General features: G+C 35.0%; 1 protein-coding gene across 4 annotated transcripts in view; it reads left to right on the top strand.

The window, feature by feature from the left end:
* NYAP2 (neuronal tyrosine-phosphorylated phosphoinositide-3-kinase adaptor 2) overlaps window positions 1-26,699 on the top strand; it is a 354,745-nt gene that overhangs the window by 119,678 nt on the left and 208,368 nt on the right. The window contains exon 1 of one of the 4 annotated variants that reach the window (XM_007502180.3): window positions 2,141-2,488. The exons of 2 other annotated variants lie outside the window; for them this stretch is intronic. The gene's annotated coding sequence lies outside the window, so the exon portion shown is untranslated. Of the gene's footprint in view, window positions 1-2,140; window positions 2,489-20,200; window positions 21,466-26,699 lie in introns of those variants that run through there. One more of the 4 variants, XM_056807559.1, reaches the window with a different exon arrangement.

Raw genomic sequence — 26,699 nt, 5'->3', positions numbered from 1 at the left:
TTCTACAATGCTATGTCAAAATTCAAGGTCTTATTCTTGGAACTTTCCACCCTGTGTTTCACTCAAGTCCTACAAGATTGACATGAATACATGTCATTAAGATTGAGTCAAATCCCTAGGGATTCACTCCTAACATGATGCTCTACCAACTTGGGACATTTTTTAATGGAAAATAAATCTATGAGGGAAGAGCACTGGATTATTTAAAAGAAAATTATAATTTGAATGAAATAAATTGAATGAATACAGAGTATGAATATGAGTCTGAAAAGAGTGGGGGTTTTGTTTAACACTTCCTTTCATTTGACTTTTATTTTTTTATAAAGACCAATCACATTTGGAGCCATTGTGGATTCATTATGGTAGGCTTCTGAAATTAAAGTTGTTCAATGTGATATTCACACTATTGCTAATCTTTAATTTCTGGAACTCTAATATGTGATTAAATTCATGATTTCCAAACTCTAAGGGGATAATATGAATTAGAAAGAATATAACCTGAAGGCAAGAAGTCCAGTGTAGAATATAAATCTTTAATTACCACCAATATAATAAGTAGAAGGATTTTAAAAGTTTTAGGTTTTCTTAGTCTTCCTTTATTTTCTGTTGAGTAATTTAGGAGAATGAATCATCTCTGCTGAAGCGCACGTGTTCAAGAAATAGCAGAAACAAAGTTTTTACCTAAGAAAGTACTGATGAGTAGTAGAATTGTGGACATCATTGGATAGATAAATAAATAAAGCTATAAGTGCTAGTTATTGGGTCATTTGAACTTCCTATGTAGGTATTTAAAAGAGCTAACTTGGTAAAATTTGAAATGCTTTCTCATCTAAGTAAACAGTGTCTTGAATTTTGTCTTATTAAAGACATACTTTGATTTCCTGTCTCCAGACCTGACTCTCAAGCTGCCAAGACACCTTGCTGTCATCCCAGGTGTTGCTTTGAAGATAAAGTGGAAAAAAAAATATTTGTAAAGCTCTAGAAAAGCTAGTGATAATGATTGATGAAGATGATGATGGTGATGACAGAAAGTTCTGAGGGTAGAATCCAAAAATATTTTCTGGAAACTACAGTGGGAGAGGAATTCTGAGGTGGCTATACATTGAGTCAGTAATACTTGGGTTCAAATCCTTCTTTAGATACTTGCTAGTGGGGTGACTTTGGGCAAGTCACTTAGTCTATCAAGCTCAATTTCTTTCTCTGTAAATTTGGGATAATAACAAATTACCTTTTTTCTAGGAATAGCACAAAGATCAAATTAGATAATGTACCCAAAGTACATTTTAAATGTTAAAGCACTATATAAATGCTAGCTATTATTATTGTTATCACCATCAACATTATTACCATTATAATTGAAACTTATAAAAATGACAATGTTTATTCATCAAGGTAGACCAAGTATGACTCACAGCAGATACCAGACTGGTACCCAAGTGAAATGAGACACTTCTCTTTAGTCTAATTCTTAATACAAGCTGGTTTCCATAGCCACGGTGGGAGTGGTGGGTCAGTGAAGAGGTGATAGATCAGGGAAGGGATATTCAATGGTGATGAAGCATTTATTGTCCATGTTACTGGTAAGAAGATGTAAAGAGAAGTCTTCAACATGGAGTATATAGACTTTTCTAATCTGGTGATCAGGTAGCTACCCTGAGCCACATAAAGTACTTTGGGGAAACTATGTGATTCAGTGAATATAGAACTAGAACTTCAAATGGGAGCTCCTGGTTCAAATCTGGCTGCAGATACTTCATAACTTTGTGAACTTGTGTAAGTCACTTAACCACAATTATCTGTGGTTTTTACTGCTTTTCTGCCTAAGGATTAATATTTAATATCCTAATATGGAAGGCAAGGGTTAAAATAATAAAATAAAGGACTTTAACTTGTATGGGAAAGGTCTTAGGAAAAACTCCACGGCATCCTGGGTTTTCTGGGAAATTCCTTCTCCCTTTCCACACTCATCCACAGGTTTTCTGTTTTCTAAACAAACAAACAAACCAAAAAACCAATAATGTTTTGAAAGAAAATTATAGTTAGTCCACATATTCACATGATCAATTTTCTTGACCTTTGAGGTCAAGAAATTTTCTTGGCATTTGAGGGATTTTATTAGTAATCTCATTTTCACGTTTGCATTGGCAATTGGGCACATTCTTGGCTATGCTTTGCTGATCACATCCTCAAGGTTAAACATCAACTCACCTCTCCTACGCTCCCTTACTCTGAGACCCTTAAGGACATTAAATGGTTCACAAAACAGAAACTGCTGACAAATTATTTCAAACTGCTACATCTTTCACGATCTCCAGGGCCATCCAACAGCCATGAAAGAAAAAGTATTAGAGATTGGCATATTCTGATAGTAGCAACTAAAGTTCTAGCAACCTCTCCTAAAGATTTCAGAAGGAGAAAAGATAGACATATGCACAGCAGTAATGTACACAGTACAAAACCTTCATATTGCCACTTGATCCAACGGAAGGTAAGATTCAAGTTGAAAATGTTTAGCTTAAAATTTTTACTTTCTGGACAGTATTTATGGTTCTTTAGATTTCATGTGTTAGGAAAACCACATATATGAAATCAATTTTTTTGACGTTATCACAAGAGTTCACAGAATTCTAGGGAATTGCTAGAGACAGAAATGTTTTGCATGCTACCAATTTTATTTTGTGTACTTAATTTTATGGGTTATATCATGGCCATGCTCTTGGGGAAAGTACATATTCTCAGAATTAATTTCTTATTATAAAGAATTGTATGCAGAAATTCTGATGTTGTGGGATGTAGGTGAAGGTTGATAAAGGAGGTCAGGTCAGCGAACATCAGTTCTTGAGTTTAAGTTGTTGGTTAAACTTTCTTTTAAACTCTGGATTAATAGGAATGGAAAAAAATTAACTTCTTTTATTTTTGGTGCATAATTTTGTTCTGAAGATGTTTGAGAGGTCAGGGGGATGAGAAAAAAAGTCTAGGTAGTCATTTTATTTCTCAAGTATTTTCTTCCTTGAATGGCTTTTGACTTAAGTGGAAAAACTGAAAAGGCAGAGGAGTTAGTTATTTGGGGGAAGATATTAAGATTGGTTTAGAATAAGTTGTTCTCAAAGTCTTTCACTTGTGGGAGCCAGATGAAATTAACAATTATTTTTGGCCATATACTCTTGGTGTTGGAGGAAAAAAATGTCCTTTTTAAGGCAGTGGGACAGTGTGTTTATAATCTGAGTTACACTTATTTATTTCTTGTGAGACCCTTTACAAAAACATTTTTTTTCTTTCAAAGTTTTAACTCTCTCATCTATAAAATGACAATGTTATATTAGGTGATCTCTGAGAAGAAACCTAAGTGCTAAAGTGGATTGAATTCTATCTGAAGTCAGAAATACTTAAGAGTTCAAATCTATCCTCAGATTCATTTCTAGTTGTGTGACCTTGGGCAAATCACTTAAATTCTATCTACCTCAGTTTTCTCAACTATAAAATGGGGATAGTGATAGCACATATCTCTTTGGATTGTTGTGAAACAAATGATATAATATTTATAAATTATTTGATGCATTATCTGACACATAGTATGCATTTAAAAATCTTTTTTTTTCTTTCTTTTGTCCTGGTAAGTCCTTTTCAATTTTAAGTCCTATTATACTAACCTCAGCTAAAAGAGGAAAACTTGGGGTCAGAGAGATTAAGATAGATAGTTTTTTAATAATGCAGTTTGGAGGTAGCTAAAACCCTCTATAACAAACTTCATACTTTGATTAAAAAGAACCACAACAACTGAAAGGACAAATAGTAATGAGAATAGAGAAGAAAAAGAAATGTTCCAGTATTATGACTAAGAATAAAAATCATATTAAGCACAAAAGCCTGGTGGTAAGAAAGTAAAGAAGGAAAGAGAAAGGAAAGAAAGAAGGAAGGAAGGAAGGGAGGAAGGGAGGAAGGAAGGAAGGAAGGAAGGAAGGAAGGAAGGAAGGAAGGAAGGAAGGAAGGAAGGAAGGGAAGAAGGGAGGAAGGAAGGAAGAAGGGAGGGAGGGAGGAAGGGAGGGAGGAAGGGAAGAAGGGAGGGAGGAAGGGAGGAAGGGAGGGAGGGAGGGAGGAAGGAAGGAAGGAAGGAAGGAAGGAAGGAAGGAAGGAAGGAAGGAAGGAAGGAAGGAAGGAAGGAAGGAAGGAAGGAAGGAAGGAAATGTGACTTTATCAAGTTTCATGGGGACTAGATGGAATGTTGTATGCTGGAGACCCAGAGAAAGAGGTTGATTCAAACAAAAGAGAAAAAGGAACAGGTGTTTTGCTTCTGCCACATTTAATCTGAGATGTTACTAATATATCCAAAAATCTGGAAGGAAGTACACTTTTGGCACTTGGTTGAGAGGTCAGGGTTACTGAGCCCTCTGTACTCAAACCCCAATCAGAGATGAGCAATTTGATTTGAATAACCAGGGAAATGACTGAGGTCTGTGCCAGAGCCTGAAACCGCACCCTTAATTAAATAGTTAGAACAAAAAGAGACACTAGTAAAAGAGGTTGTGCAAAAATTATTAGAGAGTAATACAGACTATATATTTAGTCATAGACTATGGAAACTGAAGCCCAAATGAAACTTGATTACAATGGTCCACTATTATCAAATTAATCATTTTTAATTTGGTATAACTTGAATGGAAAGCGAAACCAGGCCATTTCCTTTTCAATTAGAGTGAGTTAATTTCTGTTCAAAGTCACCTATTTATGCCTACCTATATAAAAATACTCATAATTTTATTTATTACATGAATACAAAACTGTATAAACCTAAAATATTTGTTCCACTATAAATATGTCACATTCAAATACTTAGAATGCATTCTATACCATCTGCTTAGCAATAAGTCATTGACATTACCACATAGAATGTCAAAGATCCAAGTTTTAATGACTCCCTCTATTTGCAGCCAACATAATACTACTTAATAGCTTTTTTGGAGACGTTACAATGTATTGTGAAAATATATAGTGTCCAAGTAGTTTCTCTTAAAATTCATGTGCTCTGCAACAAAAACATTTCTCTGTGCCATCACCTTATGTGGTAACTGGGAGTTTTATTTTATTTCCTTGTGGGTAGAACTCAAAAATTTTAAAGTTTTAATTAAGCTAATTTCTAATTACAAAGAAAGCATTTGAATTTCTCAGAACTTCTAGGTTACATTTTATTATTCTTTCCCAAAAGTTATTTCTTCTTTTATTGTAATGATTTTCTCATCATCACTTATCCAGAATATTATTTAATTTCCATATCCATATTCCCAATTTCAAGTCCATTCCAAAAGTAAACTTGCATCCAATATTCTAAGCAGTCTGGTGATGTCTGAGTTATTCTTCCTTAGTTTTAGATTTCTGGGATGTCACCATCATAAAATGAATTACTTCTGGGTGAAATTCACAGAACTCTTCATATATTAAACTCTATATGAATAAGTCAATTCTGGAATCCTGAGTTTTATAATTTGAGATTAATTGCTTGGAAAATTCCCAATGACTTTTCTACTATGTATGTCATAAATGGGTTGCTATTTTCATTGGGCGATACAATGCCACCTCATGAGTTCTCCCCTAATGTTGAAATGAGAGACCCTACCTGTATAATTTATTAAAAATATGAGACACAGGATATCTTTATTAAGGTGTAATTATAAACCCCTAAAATAATATCAGGGTCAATGGGTTGAGATGATGTGAATTAGTTTCATTTCTTCTAAATTATCCCATTCACACTCAATGTAAAAAATAAACTACATTATCTAAAAATGTTTGTCACAATGGTGTACAGGCCACTTGGCTTGTCTAGACAAGTCAGTCTGTAGGGAGTGATTTATCTTATAGAAATGTCAATTTTGATGAAATATTCAAAAAATAGAAAAGAAATAGAAAGACAAGTTAGTCATCATCTTGATCCTTTTCTTTCAAAAGTTGGTAAATCTTTAGAAATCTATTTGACCATAATGAAAGCTTCAGAATTATTTCAATTTCACATCTTTTAATGGAAAAAGAGAAATAACATAGAATACCTGAGAAAATTAAGAATATAAGTAGTATTATCCATTTTTCTCCATACAAAAATACATTTTAGTCAGAAATATTGCTGAACAAAAATATTATCCAATAACTATACAGAAAGGCAGAATACAAAAAAGGCATATTACTAGGGTGCAGCCAAGCAGGTATGGTTTCATATCCCTTCTCTGACCCTTAGTAGCTAAGTCATTTAACTTCTTTTAAGTATAAGTGACTCTAGATGGTGAAGTTCCAAATAGTGTAAAAATATGAATCCCCTGCAGTGGTCATATTATTAGAATTTCCACTGATATTTCTAAGAGGCTAGAACCAATGGCTTAATTTACTTATAACTGAATAATGTTAACTCAAATTCAATTTACAGAATTCATTAATTGCACCAATTGAGACCTAGCTGGATAAAGTTTTTTAAAAGGCTTGTTCTTATCTGTGGAGATGGTTCTAGCAGTGAGGTAAATAAATAAGTACTTCACATAATGGTGACATGATATCCTTGATTTCTATTTCCCCAAAAGTTGTTGAGTAATGTTAAGATAGAACAGAGGTAAAAATGGACCCACTGTTGTTGAGTTACTACCTCATAGCCATCAGATTAACCGATATGACAGTAAAGGAAAATGAGAAATGTTGGAGAGGCTGTGACAAAATTGGAATACTAATACATTGTTGGTGGAGTTGTGAACTGATCTAACTATTCTGGAGGGCAATTTGGAACTATGCCTAAAGAACTATAAGACTGTTCAGACCTTTTGATCCTGTAAAATAAATACTGGGTCTGTGTACCAAAGAGATCATAAAAGGAGGGGGGAGGACCTACTTGTACAAAAATATTTATAGCAGCTATTTTTGTGATGACAAAGAATTGGAAATTGAAATGTTCATCAATTGGAGAATGGCTGAACAAATTGTGACACATGTTGATAATGGAATACTATTGTGCTGTAAGAAATGCCAAGCAAAATAATTTCAGAAAAAAACTGGAAAGACCTGCAGAAAGTGATATAGAATGAAAGAAGCAGAACTAACTAGGAGAACATTAAACATAGTAATATTGTACAATGAACAATTGTGAAAGGTTTAGCTACTCTCAGAAATATAATGATCTGGGGCAATTTTGAAGGATTTATGACAAAGAATGCTATCCACCTCCAGAGAAAGAAATGATGAAGTCAGTCACGTTAGATAATTTACAGTTTTAGTTTGGAGTAAGTTTCACATGATAATAGGAGTATAGCCTGGATCAAGTTGCTTAACAACTCTAGGAAGGAGAAAGGGAGACAATTAGGATCTTGTAATTTTGGAAACCCTATGTTGAAAATTGTTAGTACATGTAATTGGGAAAATAAAATGTCTTTGAATGATAATAGTAATAATGAGTTGTTGGTGTGGAATTTCCTTGACCAAATTTTATAGTCCCTCTTGCCATGGATAGCTTTGTTCCTTCAGTTGCTTCATGCTTCTGATTCTGTTTGTTGCTCTCATCTTCCTCCAAAACAAACAAACCCCAAAACTGAGGAATTCTCTTAAATTGAGGAATTATCTCTTTAAGAGCTAGGTGCCAATCTTTTAAAAATCACTCTATAGCTAAAATGAACAATAGGGAAATAGGTATCAAGTGATAACATTTGTACAGCCTAGTGGAATTACTTATCAGGTCTGGGAGGAGGGAGGGAAAGAAAATGTATCATAAAAACATAGAAAAAGATTTAAAAATAAAAATTTTAAAATAAGGAAAGGAAGAATAGACAGAAAAACCCAATAGTCCCCAAATATATTTTTTAATAAATGTGACTTCTTTCAATGAATAAAAGTTGTGAATTTAAATTTTTTAAAAAGAGAGAGAGGTGGGGGCAGCTGGGTAGCTCAGTGGATTGAGAGCCAGGCCTAAAGATGGAAGGTCCTAGGTTCAAATCTGGCCAAAGACACTTCCCAGCTGTGTGACCCTGGGCAAGTCACTTGACCCCCATTGCCTAGCCCTTACCACTCTTCTGCCTTGGAGCCAATCCAAGTGCCAATACACAGTATTGACTCCAAGACGGAAGGTAAGGGTTTATAAAAATAAAAATAAAAAAAATAAAAAAGAGAGAGAGGTATCACTGTTTGCACTCAGGGACCCTTGGTGTCTTGCAAATTTGAGAGTCCCTCAAACTGAAAATATTCCTTTTTAGGATAGCTAGTCTCTAGTCTTGGCTCTTTGATGTCAGGAAATGAAGTTCCCAAGCTTCTTTCTCAAGTTCACCTTGAGAAAGCTGAATCTGCTTGTCATATGATTCTCCTATGTCAACATATGTTGTGTGTGTGTGTGTGTGTGTGTGTGTGGAGGGGGAGTTCAGAGAAATTTCCATCCTTTCTCCTGCTTCCTATTCCCTACTTCTTGTAGCTTTCTTCTAGTCTTGAAGTCTAAGGAAGATAAAAATGTGGGAAATTAAAAAAATAATAACCCAAAATATTAATCTTTGTATGGCATGCTCTTTTTAACTATGCTAGAACAAATTCCCCTACCCTGCCCCACTCCAACCCCTTTCTCTGTCTGCCAGGTCTTAGTTGAAAATCATCTTGTCCTAAGGTTCCAAGGAGCAAAAGAGTCTCCTATATTTTTTAGCAAGGGCATAGGGCCAACATTTTCAATGGTACAAGGTATACCTGTATAACTTCAATTGGATTTAGATGAATCATCACAAAATCAGATTTTTCCTTGAACAACTGCTATTATATTTATAATTACAAATACATATTCATACAATTAATAATTATTATATTTTTCTGGTGTGTATTTATCTTGTTTCCCTAATAGGAATCATAAATTCCAACCTAAAGAACAGAGATGATGTCTTAAACTTCATTGTATCCTGCATAGCAAATGGCATACATCCTGGATTCATAGTTCATATTTAAGAAATATTTCCTAAATTGAGTTGAATAATGAAGTGGTGAACAGTTCACAGGAAGGAAGGAAACATTTAAGCAGTTCTTGAATTGTCCTTCTGACCTCTTTCTTCATGTATTTATTAACACATTTGCATATCTTTCTCTCTACTTGTTTATTCATTTATCCATCTAGCTAGCTAACATCTTTTTACCTAACTAGCTGTTCATTTCTCTATAAGCGATGAAGGAATCCTTTCTGGTATATGTACTTAGTGATCCGGACATTAAATCATAGAATTAAACCTTTAGAAAAATGTAGTGAGTGGAATGCAGAATATCTATTTTTTCTTTTTCTTTGCATGCTTATATATTCCTAATGTAAAAGCTACATATTTTATTTTTTTTAGCCAATATAATGTCTCTCTTTGGGAACCATAAAAATGATAAAGTTTGAATATTATGTAAACTTTAGACCCAAATATATCCATGTGATGAACTATAGAAAGTTCATACCTTTTCAACATTCTTTTTTTATTATTATTATCAAATACCTTCTGTCTTCTTATAGATATACTGAAAATTTTTAAAGCCCTTCAATCATTTTCAGTTGGTTGGTCTATATTTAAAAAATGTCAAGAGACAATTGAAGAATAAATAGTTCCATAAAGGCCAAATACACAGCAATTTAGCTTTCAACTCTTCTACTATCTTGGTTTTGTTTGGGAGTCAGTGTTGCTCTAAGTTGTTGCCATTCCAGGTTTCATGGGTTACAAGCAACTTATTTGTCATTTTCTTTTATCATGCCTACAAAGTTCTATTAAACTCAAGAGGAAAATAGTTATTAATGATGGGGGAATATCACACTTCAAATGAGGTAATTTCAAAGAGGTGCATTTCAGAGGTCTCTGAATTTTTAGGGATCTCTTCCTTTAATATCACTGCCTTTAATATCCATCCTTTTATCTTTTTCACTATGTCTCAGGTTAAAATAGTCTCCTTGCCCATCTTCAAGTTATTTTAAGTTCTTACTTTTCTTCTGCGATTCACCTTTTGGCCCTCTGAGTATAATCAGCTTTTGAGTTGAAACTCAATCCTCTTTCACAACGTTTCCTAGTGAAATTCCCTTGATGACACTTTTCCCCATGCCTACTCCACCCTAGAGCAGCTGGCGTAGGTAAACAAATCTCAATATACTTGTAAATGAAAGGCACGCAAAGGCGAGAAGAAAAATGGATGAAATGAAATATCGAGGAAGAACGAGGTCAATTGACCCGTTTGTCCATGGCATCTATGGAATATTCCGGGCTTCCTCAGACAGCTGGTAAATATTTAATCTTTTCATTGAAAAGAAAATGGCTGATGTTTAGAGAGAGAGACATTGGTAGGAAACAAACATGTTGCTCTGGTATATTTATGGACATGATCTCTTCTTGTGAATAAAATATAGGTGACAACCTATCAACAACTTCAACAATTGATGAATTATTTTTAAGTATTTTGAATGATTTCAGTCATATTGCCTTTAAGGTTTGGTTTGGGGACATTTAAATGAATTGACTTAAAAAAACAAATTACAGTGTTTTTTGAAATTTATAAATACTTTAGTCTAATATTTTCTCTTTAACAGCTACTTTTTAAGTGAAATTGTCTGTTCCTTAACAAAGAGTTTCAAACACTGAGTACTTTTTTTGGAAGGAATTCAGTCTTTAAAAAAGTACTGCCATTCTCAAAGTATTTTTTACTTTTAAATAAAACATAAAGAAGAAAAATAACCTGCAAAAGCAAAGGTCCAAATGGGCACTATTTCAGGGAGTATTTCATAAATATGAGCCCAACAAATATAATCCTACAAATTCAGAAATGATGAAGTGTTCCTAAGCATTTCAAAGTACCTTGTTTCATATAATATTAAAAATAAGCATTTCTTTCTCCTAACTACACTTCCCAACTGAACTTTAAAATGTGGAGATGCTATAAGGAATGACAAGGTATATTTTGTTCTTTTCAGTGTAAGATTCATATCCTTTGAGCCATAATTGGATTAGTCATAACAAGTGGAAATTCATATAAGGAATTTCTTTTTAATTTAAGAAATTAATATTCAATTTTGGGGGAGGACTATGAGGAAACATAGTCATGCTTTAAAAAAAAGATTTAAAACCCTTACCTTCATCTTAGAATCAATACTAGGTATTGATTCCAAGGCAGAAGAGCAATAAGGGCTAGGCAATGGAGGTTAAGTCACTTGCCCAGGATCACATAGCTAGGAAGTATCTGAGGTCACATTTGAAATGAGGACATCCTGTCTCCAGATTTGGTGTTCTATTGACTGCACCATCTAGTTGCCCTTACATACACATACTTTAAAAAAAATTCAGAGAACCTCATTAATGAGTAATTATTTTGAAAAGGTAATTATATGTATGTGTATATGAGTATATGTGTGTATATATGTATGTGTGTTTGACCAAAGCACTAGATATGTGAACATTTCACTACCTAAAGCTCAGGGAAGTCACTGTTTCTAAACTGCTCTAGTCAAATGTAGAGTTCTTTGTCTGCACGGAACAGGAGAAAAGAGATATGAATGTTTCCACCTTTGCCTTGTTCATAATGTTCCCTTAAATGCCTAGTTAGAACAAAAACTTTTAGGCAGAGTTCTGTTACAGAGACAAAATCTGCTATTGTCATCTATTTATCCTTGCCTTTTTGCCACCATTTCCCAGCTTTATAGTATTTTGAGCTCGTAGGGTCCTAGTGATTGTTTGGACCAGCCTTCTCATTTTTCAAAAGACTGCTTGGAGTGGTTTTGTGTTTGCCATATGTTAAAAATTTGCCTACTGAATTGATTGACTTAGAAGAAAACAGTCAGATATCCTAAAGATGAGTGACGTAACCCACTCACTTGCTAAGAATAAACAAAAATTCTTAGAGATTGGCTTCTGTGTAAGAAAATCAATTTATTGTTTAGTCTAGTATTAACCAATAAGCTAATTGGTCAATGACATTTGTTGACATTCAAAGACCAGGAAGGCCCTTCAAGCAAATCCATAAATAGATAATTGGGGGAGCTTATTATTTAGCCCCTCTCTTGGGCATCTCAAGACATCCCTAACTGTTGAATAACCAATGAAGAGGTAATCCATCAAAATTCAAGCCCTCCCTGTGCCCTGAATGATGGCGGTTAGTCAAATAATCAATTATATACCCCCACAATATGTGTAAATCTAGTTCTACCTGGTTAAGACTGACCACTGCAATGATCCTTTTTTTAAAAAAAAAATCTTTGCCTTCTGACTAAGAATCAATACCAGGTACTGAAATTACAAGACAGAAGAGCAGTAAGGGGCTAGGCAATGAGGGTTAGTTGACTTATACAGGGTCATATAGCTAGGAAGTGTCAGAGGTCAGATTTAAACCTGGGACCTTCTGTCTCTAGGCTTCGATCTCAATCCATTGAGTCACTTAACTGCAATAATTCTTAATGATGAACTAACTGAAGGACTTGATTTTGATATATGTAGAAGCATTTGGATTGAGCCTGTTAGATAATTAGAATCTCATTCTCACAATCTCTATCTTCCATCTTTCTACAGTGCAAGATTCTCTGGGGCAGGGCATTTTCTGAATTCTGTAGGAACAGAGGAATGAAGGAAGAGTCTGAGCCTCAAAACAGAGTTTCAGAAATAGAAATAATTCAATGTATTAAAAATAAATCCTCTCATAAGCTTTCATTGCCCTGGAGGAAGCAACATTTGGTAAAGAGTTATTCAGGCAAGTTGTGGACATAGAAAAGTGCTTAATAAATGCTTATTAATTAATGAATGAGTTGATAGAAGTTGCCTAGGGGTTACATGGGATGTCAAGAATAGTCAGAAAATGTTCATGCTATTGAGGTTCTCTCAATACAGTTCCTTTAATATAGGTCTAGACAACATTAGACATGCTTTGTCTATCCTAAAGAAAACCATGGGATTATCAAGGCTCCCTCAAATACTTTCTTCTCCAATCAACAAGTGTACAAGTGTAAGAATACTCCAGTAATCAAGGGAAAGGAATTGTGTTCAAACACTTGCAAATATATGCTTTGCTGGTTTGAGTCAATCAGTGTCAGGAGTCAATCAATCTATCATTCTGAAGGGTTTATTAAGCACTTCATTTGTGGCAGACACTGTGAGAACTACTGGGAATATATCGAGAGACAAAAAAAAAATAACAATGTCCTTCAAGGAGAATGAATTCTAGTGGAGTATATGACATATAAATTAGTAGGTACATGCAAGATATGTAGAATATAGATGGAAGGACATTTGAAAGGGGAAAACATCAGCCAGGGGGACAGAGAAAAACTTTTTGAATGACATAGGCTTTGAGCTGTCATGAGGAAAACAAGAGAAAATAAGAAATGGAAATGAGTATATAGAGCATTATGGATATTGGAGACTTAGACCATAACTCATGAAAATGCTTGGAAACAAGATGGAGTGGCATGAGGTGTAGTAAGTAAGCAAGCAGTCCAGTGTAGCTTGATCTATATGGAGAGGAGCAAAATGGAAAGCAAAATGGCAATAGAGGAAGAGGCTCGGTCATGAAGAAATTTATGTCTAAGAAGGAGCTTTATTTTATGTGTGGTCCTCTTCCAAACCTGCCAGAGTTTCCATTACCAACTTCTTCATGACTTGGTCTTCCTTGCTATCCATCTAACTCTCTTATTTATATATATAAATAGAAGATAGGACCAATACTATACATGGAAGCTAGCCATTCTCCTTATCCAATTGGTTGCCTTTGCTTTGACACAAAGTTAATTCAGTACCAAATTTAAGAAAGTTATTATTAAATTCTATTTCTGAAACAAAAACATAGTAAGTGAAGATTTAACAATATCAAGAGGGTTCAAGGAGTTTGACTCTCTCAGTAGCATCAGAATTTGAAATAACAGCCAAGGGACAAGGCCATGGAAGTAGATGAGCTGAGAAAAGAAGTGGTAGCTATTAGTGTTTCTGCAGGAGGTAAATGTTTCCAGCTTTGATGCTATAAAGAATTCTCTGAAGACCCAGGCAAATAGCATAGTGAGAGAGACAAGAGGAGCAAGCCTTTTTAGCCACTGAGCCCTGCAGGCTTGCTGAGCTGGGCTTATAGCATTAAGGTAGACTTGATTCCTGCTTCTGTATGTTCCTGATTTTCTCCACAGAGGCATTTGCTTCTCATAAATAACCTTTGAAATAACCTCTGGGCTTGTTTCCAGACACTGCTCATCTAAATTCATTTTCTCAGTTAAAACTTGAGTGGCTATTTTAAAACTTCAGGGAAGGAAAATCTATTAGGGGTTAAACTGAAGGTGAGGAGCTTGCCAGGAAACCTCTCCCATAGACTTCCTTCTCTGGTCTTTTAGGGTGGGCATAAATTGTCAGAGTTGTAAAGGATGTCAGAAATTGAGGGAGTAGGGACAACGTAGCATCCTTCTGCAGTGACTTAAGAACCCTGAATAAAGAACATAGCAGATTCTGACCTAGGGAAGAGTTGTTGGAAATTTGCTCCAGTTGTTGGAATCAGATTTAGAGGTCTTAATAATAGCCTTTGCCCATCCTTTAGTAATATAGAAACAATAAAGGTAGACATGTAGTTAGGAAGAATAATCCATAAAACGGGATGCTGAGTATCTCCTTTCCTGCCATAAATGTCTTTCAAATCATACCATCCATGGTGGAACCCAGGGTTCCCTGGGCATAAGACCAGCACTTGGTTCTCCCTCTTGTTACCACTGTACCACTGAAATAGAAATGTTAATCTGTGTGACACTATTTCTGGTTGCAATGGTACATCTCTACCACACCACTTGGCCTTCATCTTCAGTATATTCTCCTTTTTTTTTTATTTGATCCATTAAGCTGTGAGAGAGTTTTTCACTGACTCCAATTTCTGGACACTGCCTAAAAGATGTATATTGTTCTTCTATGTTATTGCTAGATATCGAGAAAGTCAGTATTTCCCCGGCCACAAGCATATGTTTTGGAGGTGGAGGAAAACAATTAGGATATTGGGAAAGAAAATGTGTTGATTGAAGTGCACATTATTCACATGAACTTTTTACTCTTTCCTGCCAATGGTTTTGTGGGGTACGGTAAATATTTTTGAATTTCTGTTTAAGAGATGAAAAAAATAAGATTGAGAAAACAGATAGTAAATGTACCAGTCATGATTCAAACTCTAGTCTTTTGATCCACATTCCAAATTTCTTTCCAGTACACTATTTAGATTTTTCACAAATCAGTCTGCAGGAAAGGCATGTGGTATATGACAACTATTCCAATTTTGTTGCATCCCAATTTTAGTTTGGATTATATTTGTATTTCTAAGAAAATAACTAGTCATAGAGAATCGATCATCTTTTTTCCCCTATTAGCTCTAAAGAACTGCAGGAGTTCCTATTGTATTTCCCAGTTGGGTTATTTATTTCCCAAGTTCATAAGTTCTCTGTCTCTCTCACTCTTTCTCTGTATTTATCTCTATCTCTCTCCTACCCCTGTCTCTCCTCTCATGCTTCTATTCTTCTTTCTTCCTCTCCCAATCCCTCTCTGTTTCTGTCTTCCTGTCTCCATCTTTCAGTCTCTCTCCTCCCTTCTCTCACACTTCGTGTCTTTCCCCTTCCCTCCTTTCACCCTTTTCTTCTTCCCTTCTCTTTCTCTCCATCTTATCGCCTTCTCCACTACCACTTTATCTCTGTCGCACTCTGTCTTTTTGTCTTTGTGTCTCTGTCTGTCTCTGTGTCTTTCAAACCCCTTCTTTCCCTCTCTGTCACTCTTATCTGCCCATCCCTGTTTCTCTTCCCCCTTTAATCTTCTCACATATATTCCCTTCTTCCTCTGTTTCTGTCTTTTACTGTCTCTATCTACCTGTCTTTCTCTGTCTCTCTCACTTTCTTGCCCCATTTCCCTGATATTAATTTCGTGACTGAACAGAATTAGTTATTAATGTCAGTTCCTTTACTTTTGTCAGTCTAAGGTAGCATTTCTGCTCCTTACATTGACCATGGCCTGTATGCCAACAAGAAGGAATTTGCTTAAAGAAGAAAATATCCAGGTGGAGACAAGAAAATAAAACTTGAACTCCAGCTTCCACAAAGCCCCTTTTGTTCTTGTTGGAAGTTTCCTCTGACACACATTGATTGCCTGTCATGTTGTGTAAATCAAAATTATATGTATTACTACTCCAAAGTGCTGCGCTAGTTTTAAAAAGACAAGGAGGAGGGGGGTGAGAATCCTAATTGTTCTTCCACAAAGCCAGAAAAAACCCACATATGCCTAATGAACTCAGAAGCACAAGGAAGAAAAAAAAAATAAATCTGTGGTCTCACCAAAAAACAAAACAGGCACAACAAAGAAAGTAAATTTTATAGATTGTCATAATAATAATAGGTAATATCTATTTATTACCTTCTAAATACCTGGCAAGGTTTAATTTTATCTTTACTATAACCCTGGGAGTTAGTTGCTTTTATTATCTCCATTTTACAATTGAGGAAATTGAGGCAAACAGAAGTTAAATGACTTGCTAGTACTAAATCTACTGCACCATCTGACTGCTCAATTATTTTACTTTTAATTTTTTATACTTTCTCTTTGTAAAGCAAACTATGATAAAGTTTATGGAGCCCTTGGACTGCCTTTGAACAATTATTTTTCCTCTCCAGGACTTCTGTGTATTCAAGTTCCCCTGGCACCCCTTTGAAATGGTAGTCTCCTTGCAGTTGGATGCCATGTCTTTACCAGGTTAAAGGAGTTCTCAAGAGACTCTAGCCAATGCCCTGAATAAAATGAGCCCTGGAGAAAATAGGTGCTTAGTGACTGGTTATTTATGGTGATACTAATATCATTTGATGGTCCTGGGAGATAAATATGAGAGAGTAAATGATGTGGTAGAAGTGACATCACTCAAAAATATGCAGTGCTTTTGATTATCATTGCCATTCCATGTATGAGGAAACTGCATATAATTAAATATCAAGTATCAATCCCTATGCACTGATAAAGCACCTTCTTTAAGCCAGGAAGTATGCTCAGATATATTTATCTATGTATAGTATCCATCTTTCTTTCTGTCTCTATGATAAGCATAAAGAGACAGATGAGAGAGACAGACAGACAGACAGAGAGACAGACAGACAGAGAGACAGAGAAGGAGAGAGAGAGAGAGACAGCAGACAGACAAAGGCACACACAGAGATAGACACAGAGAGAAAGACAGACAAAGAGAGACAGAGAGAAAGACAGACACACAGAGAGAGAAAGACAAAGAGAGACAGAGAGAAAGACAGACACACAGAGAGACAGGGAGAGAGAAAGACAGAGAGAGACAGAGAGAGACAGAGAGAGAAAAAAGACACAGAGACAGAGAAAGATAGACAGAGAGACAAAGTTAGACAGACAGACAGACAGAGAAAGAGAGAGATAGGAGGGAATAGATGGGTAAATAGACAGAAAGACAGACAACTAGATAGACAGAAAAAATAGAGACAGATAGATAGATAGATAGATAGATAGACAGATATTATTTGAATTAGGGTTCTGTCCTTTGTTTTCTTGTGTCCTTCCCTCTCATATTTTTCTTTCCAGACAATTCTCTTGTCAAGTATATTTCCTCTTCTACTTGTTTGCCTTTGCACAGACTATTTTCCATGGCTGGAATACTCTCCCAGACCACTCTTCATCTTAGAATCCCTTGCTCTCCTCAAGTCTCAACTTGTATATCACCTTTTACACCAAGCACTTCTATACTCTTCTCCTGCCTTGGCTTTCTTCCCCTGCTGAAATTACATTGTATATCCTTTTGATTCACATATACATTGTAGAGGCCCTCAGCAGAATATAAACTCCTATACCACAAATCTCCTTTGATTTGTATTTTGGCTTTATACCTGAAAATACTTTGCCAATAATAGACACTTGATATATGCTTATCTAATTGAAATGAATGAGTAATAAATATTGGTTAACAAGGAATAAATATTAATCAATTCAAAGAACATTTAAGTGAAGACATCTAGGTGGTTCAGTGAATAATGATTCAGGCCTGAAGTTGAAAGAACCTGGGTTCAAATCTGGCCTTCAATACTTCATAGCTGTGAGACCCTGAGCATGTCATTTAACTCCAATTGCCTAGCTCTTACTGTTCTTCTGCCTTAGAATGGATACTTAATATTGGTTCTAAGATAGAAGGCAAGAGTGAAAGAAAAAGAACATTTAAGTGCCCCCAAATAATGGACTACAATGAGGATTGGAGGAGTCATGAAAATATAGAGAAGAGAAGAGAAGAGGAAGGAAAAGAAAGGAAATAAGCATTTATTAATCATCATATGCTAGGCATTGTGTTAAGCACTTTAGAGATATCTCATTTGATTCACAAAACTAGCAGAGAAGGTAGATGCTATTATTATCCCCATTTTGTGGTAGGGAAAACTAAGGCAGAGAGTGTCTAGAGTCACATAGCTATTACTGGTATAAGGTCAAATTTGGACTGATTTTCCTGACTCAAGGCTCAGTGTTCAATCCACTGTGTCATCTATCAGTTTGTTAAAAACAGGACATAATTTCCTTCTGAAAGAAGAGCATTTCTAATGATTTTGAATGGTACATGAAATCTTCTCCCTGACCCAACAACCTTCTCACTCCCATAATCATTATCATTCCATCTTGAAATTGTTTTGTATATACTTTATATGTATTTGTTTGTGGGTATGGTGTTCCCCTCTAATTTCTTTCCCACAGAAAAACTGAAGTTCTTTGAGGACAGATACTATTTGCTTCATTGCTGTCTTTGTATATAAAATCAGGGTTTGCTTCTAGCACTATGTATCGTGTATTTTTCAAACTACTCATTTGTTGAAGGCTTTCTAAATATTTGGTGATCTGAATTAATTTCAAGCCAGTAAGAGAATGATTTGGTGCAGTTTGATTCTGCAACACTCTGGATATTAAAGCAAAAATAATATAAAATTGTGCTTTTCCCCACCCTGGCATGAATTACTTTTTTTAATTGATATTTTCCTATCTGCTCATATCTACCCCTTTAAATAAGTGATATATTACTTAAATACACAAATACCTTTTTCTTAACTCTCATACCTTCTAGCTAAGAAACAAACACCATTTTTCCTTTGTTCTGAATTATCTCACAAATTGCTGACTCTATGTGAATATTTCTTTCCCTTCATTACTTCCTCTACCTCTTCAACTTATCAGGGAGAAGATTTTTAAATTAGCAATATAAATATTTCCTTTTCCAAAGTGACCTACTTCCCACAAGTCATATGAGCTGTACTCTAGGTCTATTAGTCTATGTGTGGTTTTTATAATACTTCTATACACAAATTCTTTGAAAGGGACATATTTCTTTCTGAGACATGGGCACTGTCTGGCTGTTCATTGAGATATTGTAGTTTTTTGTTACAAGTTGGGATGCAGTTAAACGAGAGAGAGAGAGGGGAAAGAGAGAGGGAGAGAGAGAGAGAGAGAGGAGAGGGAGAGAGAGAGAGAGGGAGAGGGAGAGAGAGAGAGAGAGAGAGAGAGAGAGAGAGACAGAGAGAGAGAGAGAGAGAGAGAGAGAGAGAGAGAGAGAGAGAGAGAGAGAGAGAGAGAGAGAGAGAGAGAGAGAGAGAGAGATGGGCCCAGAATTTTGTATTCAGAAAGCTTTGTTTAAAATTCACTTAAAATGTATTTCATGATAGATGGCTTGGCTTAGTAAATGAAACAATGGACTTGGAGTAAGGAAATTCTGTCTTCAAAACTGGACAAACTTTGTAGTTTATAACCTTGGATAAATTATTTCTCTCTCTGAATTTCAATGTATTTATTTGTAAAATGAGGGCAATCATATGTTACCACTTAGAATTGTTGTGAGATACTGTATATGAAGTGCTTAGTAAGATTTGAAATGCTATAGAAATTTCAAATATTTTGTTGTTATGAATTTTCCTTTGGTTTGAGAAGACTATTTGTAGTGTAATAGAGGTATCAGTAGGTTAAGAATCATGATACTGAAGACACATGGATTAATTCTTATCTCTTCCACTGACTAATTTGTAATTCTGGGGAATTCCAAAAAGTGCTTTGTGATTCATTTTCACAACCTATAAATGCAGATGGTTGGGGAAAATGATTTAATATTTGACTTTTTTCTTTTTTTTTTTAATTTTCTTTTTTTTTAAATTTAAATTTTCTTTTTTTAAATTTATTTAATTGATTAATTTAGCGCATTTTTCCAGGATAACAAAAATCATGTTTTTCTCTCTCCTATCCCTAACCCCCTCCAATATCCAATGCACAATTCTACTGGGTTTTACATGTGTCTTTGGTCAAGATCTATTTCCATATTATTGATGTTTGCACTAGGATGATCATTTAGAGTTTAAAACCCCAATCATATCCCCATTGACACATGTGATGAAGCAGTTGTTTTTCTTCTGTGTTTCTACCCCCACAGATTTTCCTCTGAATATGGATAGTGTTCTTTCTCATAAGTCCTGGTGAAGTGAATTGATCTAGTCATTCTGGAAGGCAATTTGGAACTATGTCCAAAGGACACTAAAAGACTGTCTGCCCTTTGACCCAGCCATAGCACTGCTGGGTTTGTACCTCAAAGAGATAATAAGGAAAAAGACATGTACAAGAATACTCATAGCTGTGCTCCTTGTGGTGGCCAAAAATTGGAAAATGAGGGAATGCCCTTCAATTGGGGAATGGCTGAACCAATTGTGGTATATGTTGGTGACAGAATACTATTGTGCCCAAAGAATTCCATGTGAACTGGAACAACCTTCAGGAATTGATGCAGTGAGAGGAGTAGAACCAGGAGAACATTGTACACCGAGACTGATATACTGTGGCCCAATCGAATATAATGGACTTCTCTACTAGCAGCAATGCAGTGATCCAGGATATTTCTGAAGGACATATGAGAAAGAATGCTATCCATATTTGACTATTTAAAAGAAAAAAAATTCACAAATTGGAGTTGCCTTTCTGGGATAGGTTGAAAATATAATTTAATGTGCCACTTACATATACATATAGCATCTTTCAAGGAGCTAAACAAATTATCCAAATTTCTTATAGACTTGAATATGTTATTTGTGTATAGGAAAGAATGTTTTGGCCTCCAGATTTACTGTGGTCAATGAACAGCAAAAAAAGAGGAAGTACCAATTCTTGTGATTTTCTGGGAAATTTTCACAAGAGATAGTGACTCAGACATATTGAGCCTCTCAGTCATTACCAATTTTGTCACAATTCTGTAGACTTGGTGCTGATTCTCTACAAAGTGACTAGATGTCCTAAGTTGAGCAAGATTATACTAGATTGCACCTCTTTGTACATTTAGCTATCCTTCCTTGTCTCTGATCAGTATCAGTATTTCTGGATCCCAATTTCATAAGGAAAAAAAAGATTGTTCCCTTCCTCAAAGCATAGTATGAGGAAAGGATAATGGAAAGGAAAGCCATTTACAATAAATAAGATTGTCATCTCTCATCTCTCTGGTTATCATCTCAAGGTAGGTTTTTTGTGTATTTTATATAAATTTGACCTACTCCTACCAAAATCAGCTTTTATAAATATATATGCATGTAGATATGTATGTAGAGGTATCTGTATATGTGTGTGCATGTACATGCATATATGCTTCAAGGGTATTTTGTAAATTATTGTGATATATTTTTAGGTTAGCCTGTCTGTTTGAATTAATTGCAGTGGAATAATTTTTGTTGTTTTTTCCCCTCTGTTATTAAGGTTTCAAATAATTATTATACAATAAGTATGTCTCAGTTAAATACATTTGGACTACAGAAAACTAGTCAACATCAGTAAAACTCCATAACCCTTTAGTTAATTACAATATACATTTCAATTTGACATTGTCCATGTGACCCCCAAATTTCATGAGAAATGAAAATTTATTTGTTTTGTCATTAACAGGAAATAATCCTGCTATCAGCAAGCATTTATAGCACCTACTATGTGCTGTGGGGGATACAAAGAAATACAAACAAAGGGAGGATATTCAAGTTTTGAGTAATGGAGTAACAAAAGGAGAATGAGAATGACAGGAAGAAAACAATGGAAGAAGCATTGAGAGAATAATAAAAAAATATGGCCTTATGAATAGAGTCACATAATGAGGGGCTCTGAAAATCAGGGAGATGTTTGAAATTCATGTAGTAGTCAGGAGGAAATTATATATTACATAATTATAGATTATTTTTAAAAAAACCTTACCTTCTGTGTGTTTTGATTTGAAGTCAGAAAAGTGGTAAGGACTGGGCAATGTGGATTAAGTGATTTACCCATGGTCATACAACTACAAAATGTGAGACCAGATTTGAAACCAGGACCACCTACCTCTAAGCCTGGCCCTCATTCCATTGCCCCTCTATGGTTATAGATTATATATGAAGACTTACTTTATTTTATATATGTATGAACCACTTACTTTCTATTCTAAAAGCCTGTGTAATCTTGCTTTAACTTTCTGAAGCTTCAACCTTCTATTTTGAAAAAAAAAGAGGAAAACATGCATTTTCTGTGCTTCTTTTCTAGATTCAAAGCCATTCAAAAGCCAAAGACTTTACAAATCACAAAGAAAAGTCTTTGTAAATGCTCTGGGAAATTATATGATCTAAATGAGAGAGGACAAGAGGCAAGCCTTTAGCTTAGCTTGGTCTTTTTAGTTTAATTTAGATCCTCTTTCACTAAAAGAATACCACATTCAGTGCACTATCCATCAGTTCACACTTCCACTTATTATGACATTTTCCTGATCCCAAAGGATTTCATATGGCTTCCTCTGGATCTTGTGTATGCTAAATTTAAAATTGCTATCCATTAGACTGTAAACCCCTGGGGCAACGATGGTAGGCGGCTTTCTATATCATACAGTACTGACTCATTGTGCTGTCAATGTGCAACAAATAGAAGAGATGATAAATATTGTAATGAGACCAATATTCCGCCTCCATTATGATGGGGGAAATTGTTCCTTTTTATTTTAAAATGCACTGTGGGCATTAAATCTGTTACTAGTCTGTGGTGATAATAGCTTTTAATTTGTCATGAATAAAGATGTGTAATAGAGTATGAGATTGGTTGAAAGGGAAACTTCAACACTAGCCTCCCCCTAAAGTCCCTTCCGCCTTCCCCATAAAGCAAGCATTAAAATTGCCTGGGTTGACACAGAGTATTTCATTCAATTATTTTATGAGGTATGACGATGGGGACAATAAAGATGTAAGGGGGGAGGAAAGTTATTCTAATAATGAGATCCATATAACCTCTTTAAGGGCAAAGTTTTTATCTTCCCCATACTCTTGTGCTAATTTTCGGTCATATGTAATTCTATTTTTCTAATATTCTTACACTTAAATCTGTTTCATTTATGCTAACATCAAGCTGCTACACTGGCTTACTGTCTCTTCCTCCCTTAACACACCTCCTAATTCCATGCCTTTGCATGAGTATGTTTGTTTTCTACCTCTGTCTCTCTCCTCTCTCTTTCTCCTTACCTCTTCTTCTTAGCTACTTTGGATTTCTTCAATTCTCAGCTTAAGTCCCACCTTTTATAAAAGGTCTTAACTGATTCCCCCAACTGTTAGTCCCTAACACTCCAAGATGGCTTCCCATTTACTCAGTATTTATCTTTTATGAACTTTTCACATTGTCTATCCCATTAAAATGGGATTACTTTTACCTTTATTGGGATCTGCGGAATTTAAAAGATTAAAATATGCTTAATACATATTTTTGATGGCTTGATTCATTGATCTAGTTTTCTTCAAAAATTTGTGCAGACAGCTCTTGGGAACAAACACCCACTTTGGGACTATTCTCAAAAGACTAATCCATATGGGAAGAAGAATGTTGCTCTTTTGCAGGACCCTAATTTCTAATGAAAACATTAACATGATTATGTTGATGAGCAAAGAAGCTGTTGTTAAAGCTGCAGGAACACTTAGTTTGGTTTCAAACTCAAAAATGTTGCCCTTTGCCAACATAGTCAATTTTTAATCTTATTGCAATTTTCCCTTTGCTAGATATGGTAGGGATTCTGGATATATATTCAGTATTCCTTGTCATATCTGAAATTTTGACACTGTATTGTGATGTGTCCAGTAGGTAACCAATGAAAATGCATACAATAATTTCAGTAATTTAAAGGAAAATTTTTCTCCAAAAGCTAATGCCATTGAATAATATTGGGAGAGGCAGTGCATTGGCAAGATACTGAATTTGGTTTATGAAGTGTTGGGTTTAAGTCTTGGTTCTACTATTCACTACTTGGCAAACCATTTAAAGTTATTCAACTTTGATCTCATCTGTCATTAGGGATTTGAATGAGATGATCTCTGAGATGTCTCTGAGTTCTAAGCCTGTGCTCTCATCTTATACTTATGACAAACTTCAAGTTGTTAAAGCAGGTTTTTAATATATCCATATGGCCAGTGAATAAATTGAAGTAAAAGGACAATAAGTTTAATATTGATTAGGGACAAAGATTTCATTGGTTTCTTTCCTCATGGAGCTTATGTTCTATTTGTGGATGAATGGGATAGAGATTAGGTCAGTCAAACATTTAAATGAGTATAAACAAGGGAAGCACTGATAGGGGAAAAGGAGAAATTCATAAAGTGGGCTCTAGGAAAATTTGAAGATGGAGAAGATAGGTTACTCTACAGCTAGGAACTCTCAGACCTAGAATTAGAAACCAAGTCCCCTAATCCCTAACCACAACTAAACATTTTGAAAAAATTAAATCATTGATATCTTAGATAGCTGTCTTTGCAAATGCCTTTGGGTGGGGGAATTGGGGGACAGTTTTGTTTTTTAAAGACTGGTTATCTTTAAGGGTCAAACATGTCAATATAATTGACTTTCTCCTATATTTCCTCTCAAGAAGTAAAGGTGATAACTTTGAAATCTCATTGAAACGAATAGCTTAAGACCTCTAAAAAGAAGTCTCAAAAAGAAGCATTTTAATTTAGCATTGATTTTCCTGAGACACATTTTTTCAATATCCTTAGTGACCATTTAACTTACTCTTATTCTTGGAAAATTGATGTAAGCCATATATTTGTGCATTGTGACTAAGTAAATCATCATCTATTCTTTCTTTCTATTAGCTTATGAGGAATAAAATGACAAATGAAAACAAAATTCCCACCGATGGAAATATAAAATTCTTTTTGTAACTATGTAGTTATCTTTGCTTTTTTTTCCATTTTCCTGGTTTTAATTGAAATTTGATATTCTTAAATATGACTAATCAGTATTAATATTTTAATGCATGTGGCAAAATTTCAGTTTCTTAGAATCTGATACTGATTCCCTTATGCTTGAAGTCTATTTTGTTACATTTTACATGTATTATTTTGCTTGTCCTTAAAAAAAAAAAAAACATCCCTTAACTCTCCCTCAAGCTATAGTCCTTCATTTGTATTTTTTCTTTTTTCACTCACTTTCTCAAGCCATTGAAATCTGTCTTCTGACCCTGCCACTTCATTAAAACTTGTCTCTCCAAGGTTACCAACTATGTTTTAACTATATTCTGTAGAACAGCCTGTGCTCACTCTTCATTCTCCTTGATTTTTCTGTGGCTCTTGAGACTGGTAATCACTCCACTCCTTTTGGATAATGCCCTTCCCTGCTTATTGTGTCACCGTCTCAACACTTCTACCTGTCTGGACACTCCACTGCTGAAGCATCATGCATCTTTTTCCCCATAGGCCAGAATCCTCCCTAAGACTCTGTACTAATTCCTCTTCTCTTCTCTCCTTATAATTGGTCCTTTGTCATCTCCTGGAATAATTATAATCTCTATAGAGACAACTTCTCTACCTACATACATACCCCTGATTTGTGTCCTGAATTCTATTCCAATCTTGCCAATTGTCTGAAGACGTAGCCAGCTGGATGTCCTTTCCTTACCTCAGATGGAATATGTCTTCCTAATCCTTGTCCTCCTCCACTTTCATGTTGAGAATACTATGATCTTTACAGCTTCTTTCAGATTCATAATCTTAATGTCAGCTTCACCTCCCTTGCCACTCATGTGCAATTAGAATCAATTCTTATTTCTTCTGCCTCTACAACAATTTTTTGTCTATCTTTTCTTTGATCATATCAACCCTATCAGAAGTGAGGCCTTTATTACTTTTGAGCTAAACTAGTACTATAAGATCTGCCTAAGTTGTCCCTTGATTCCATATATAACTATAAAATACATGCATGCATAGATGTGTATATATACACATATGTACACATATCTATACCCATGCATAGGTATGGGCTATATTATATGTAAATAAATGCATGCATACATATATAAAAGATGCATAAACATATATGTCTATGCATTGTAGGAACGAGTACATTATAGTATATATAGCTATGCAAATATATATACAAACATATTTTTCCATCTCTAATCTTTGTATATAAATATATATTTCAAACCCTTCCCTCCTGTCTTAGAATCAATATTGTGTGATGTTTCTAAGGCAGAAGAGCAGTTATGGCTAAGCAATGGGGGTTAAGTGACTTGCCCAGGGTCACACAGCTGGGAAGTTTCTGAGGCCAAATTTGAACCTAGGACCTCTCGTCTCTAGGCCTGGCTCTCAGTTCATAGAAATACCCAGTTGCCCCCAATTTATATATTTATAGTGAAATATTTATTAATTGTGATGCCTATACCTATATTTTATTGATAAATATAGATATCTATATAGAGAAAGGGAT

Source organism: Monodelphis domestica, chromosome 8 (assembly GCF_027887165.1).
Source record: "Monodelphis domestica isolate mMonDom1 chromosome 8, mMonDom1.pri, whole genome shotgun sequence".
NCBI classification, from domain to species: Eukaryota; Metazoa; Chordata; class Mammalia; order Didelphimorphia; family Didelphidae; genus Monodelphis; species Monodelphis domestica.
Note: the sequence above shows the minus strand (reverse complement) of the source record. Positions and strands in the feature narration are given on the sequence as shown.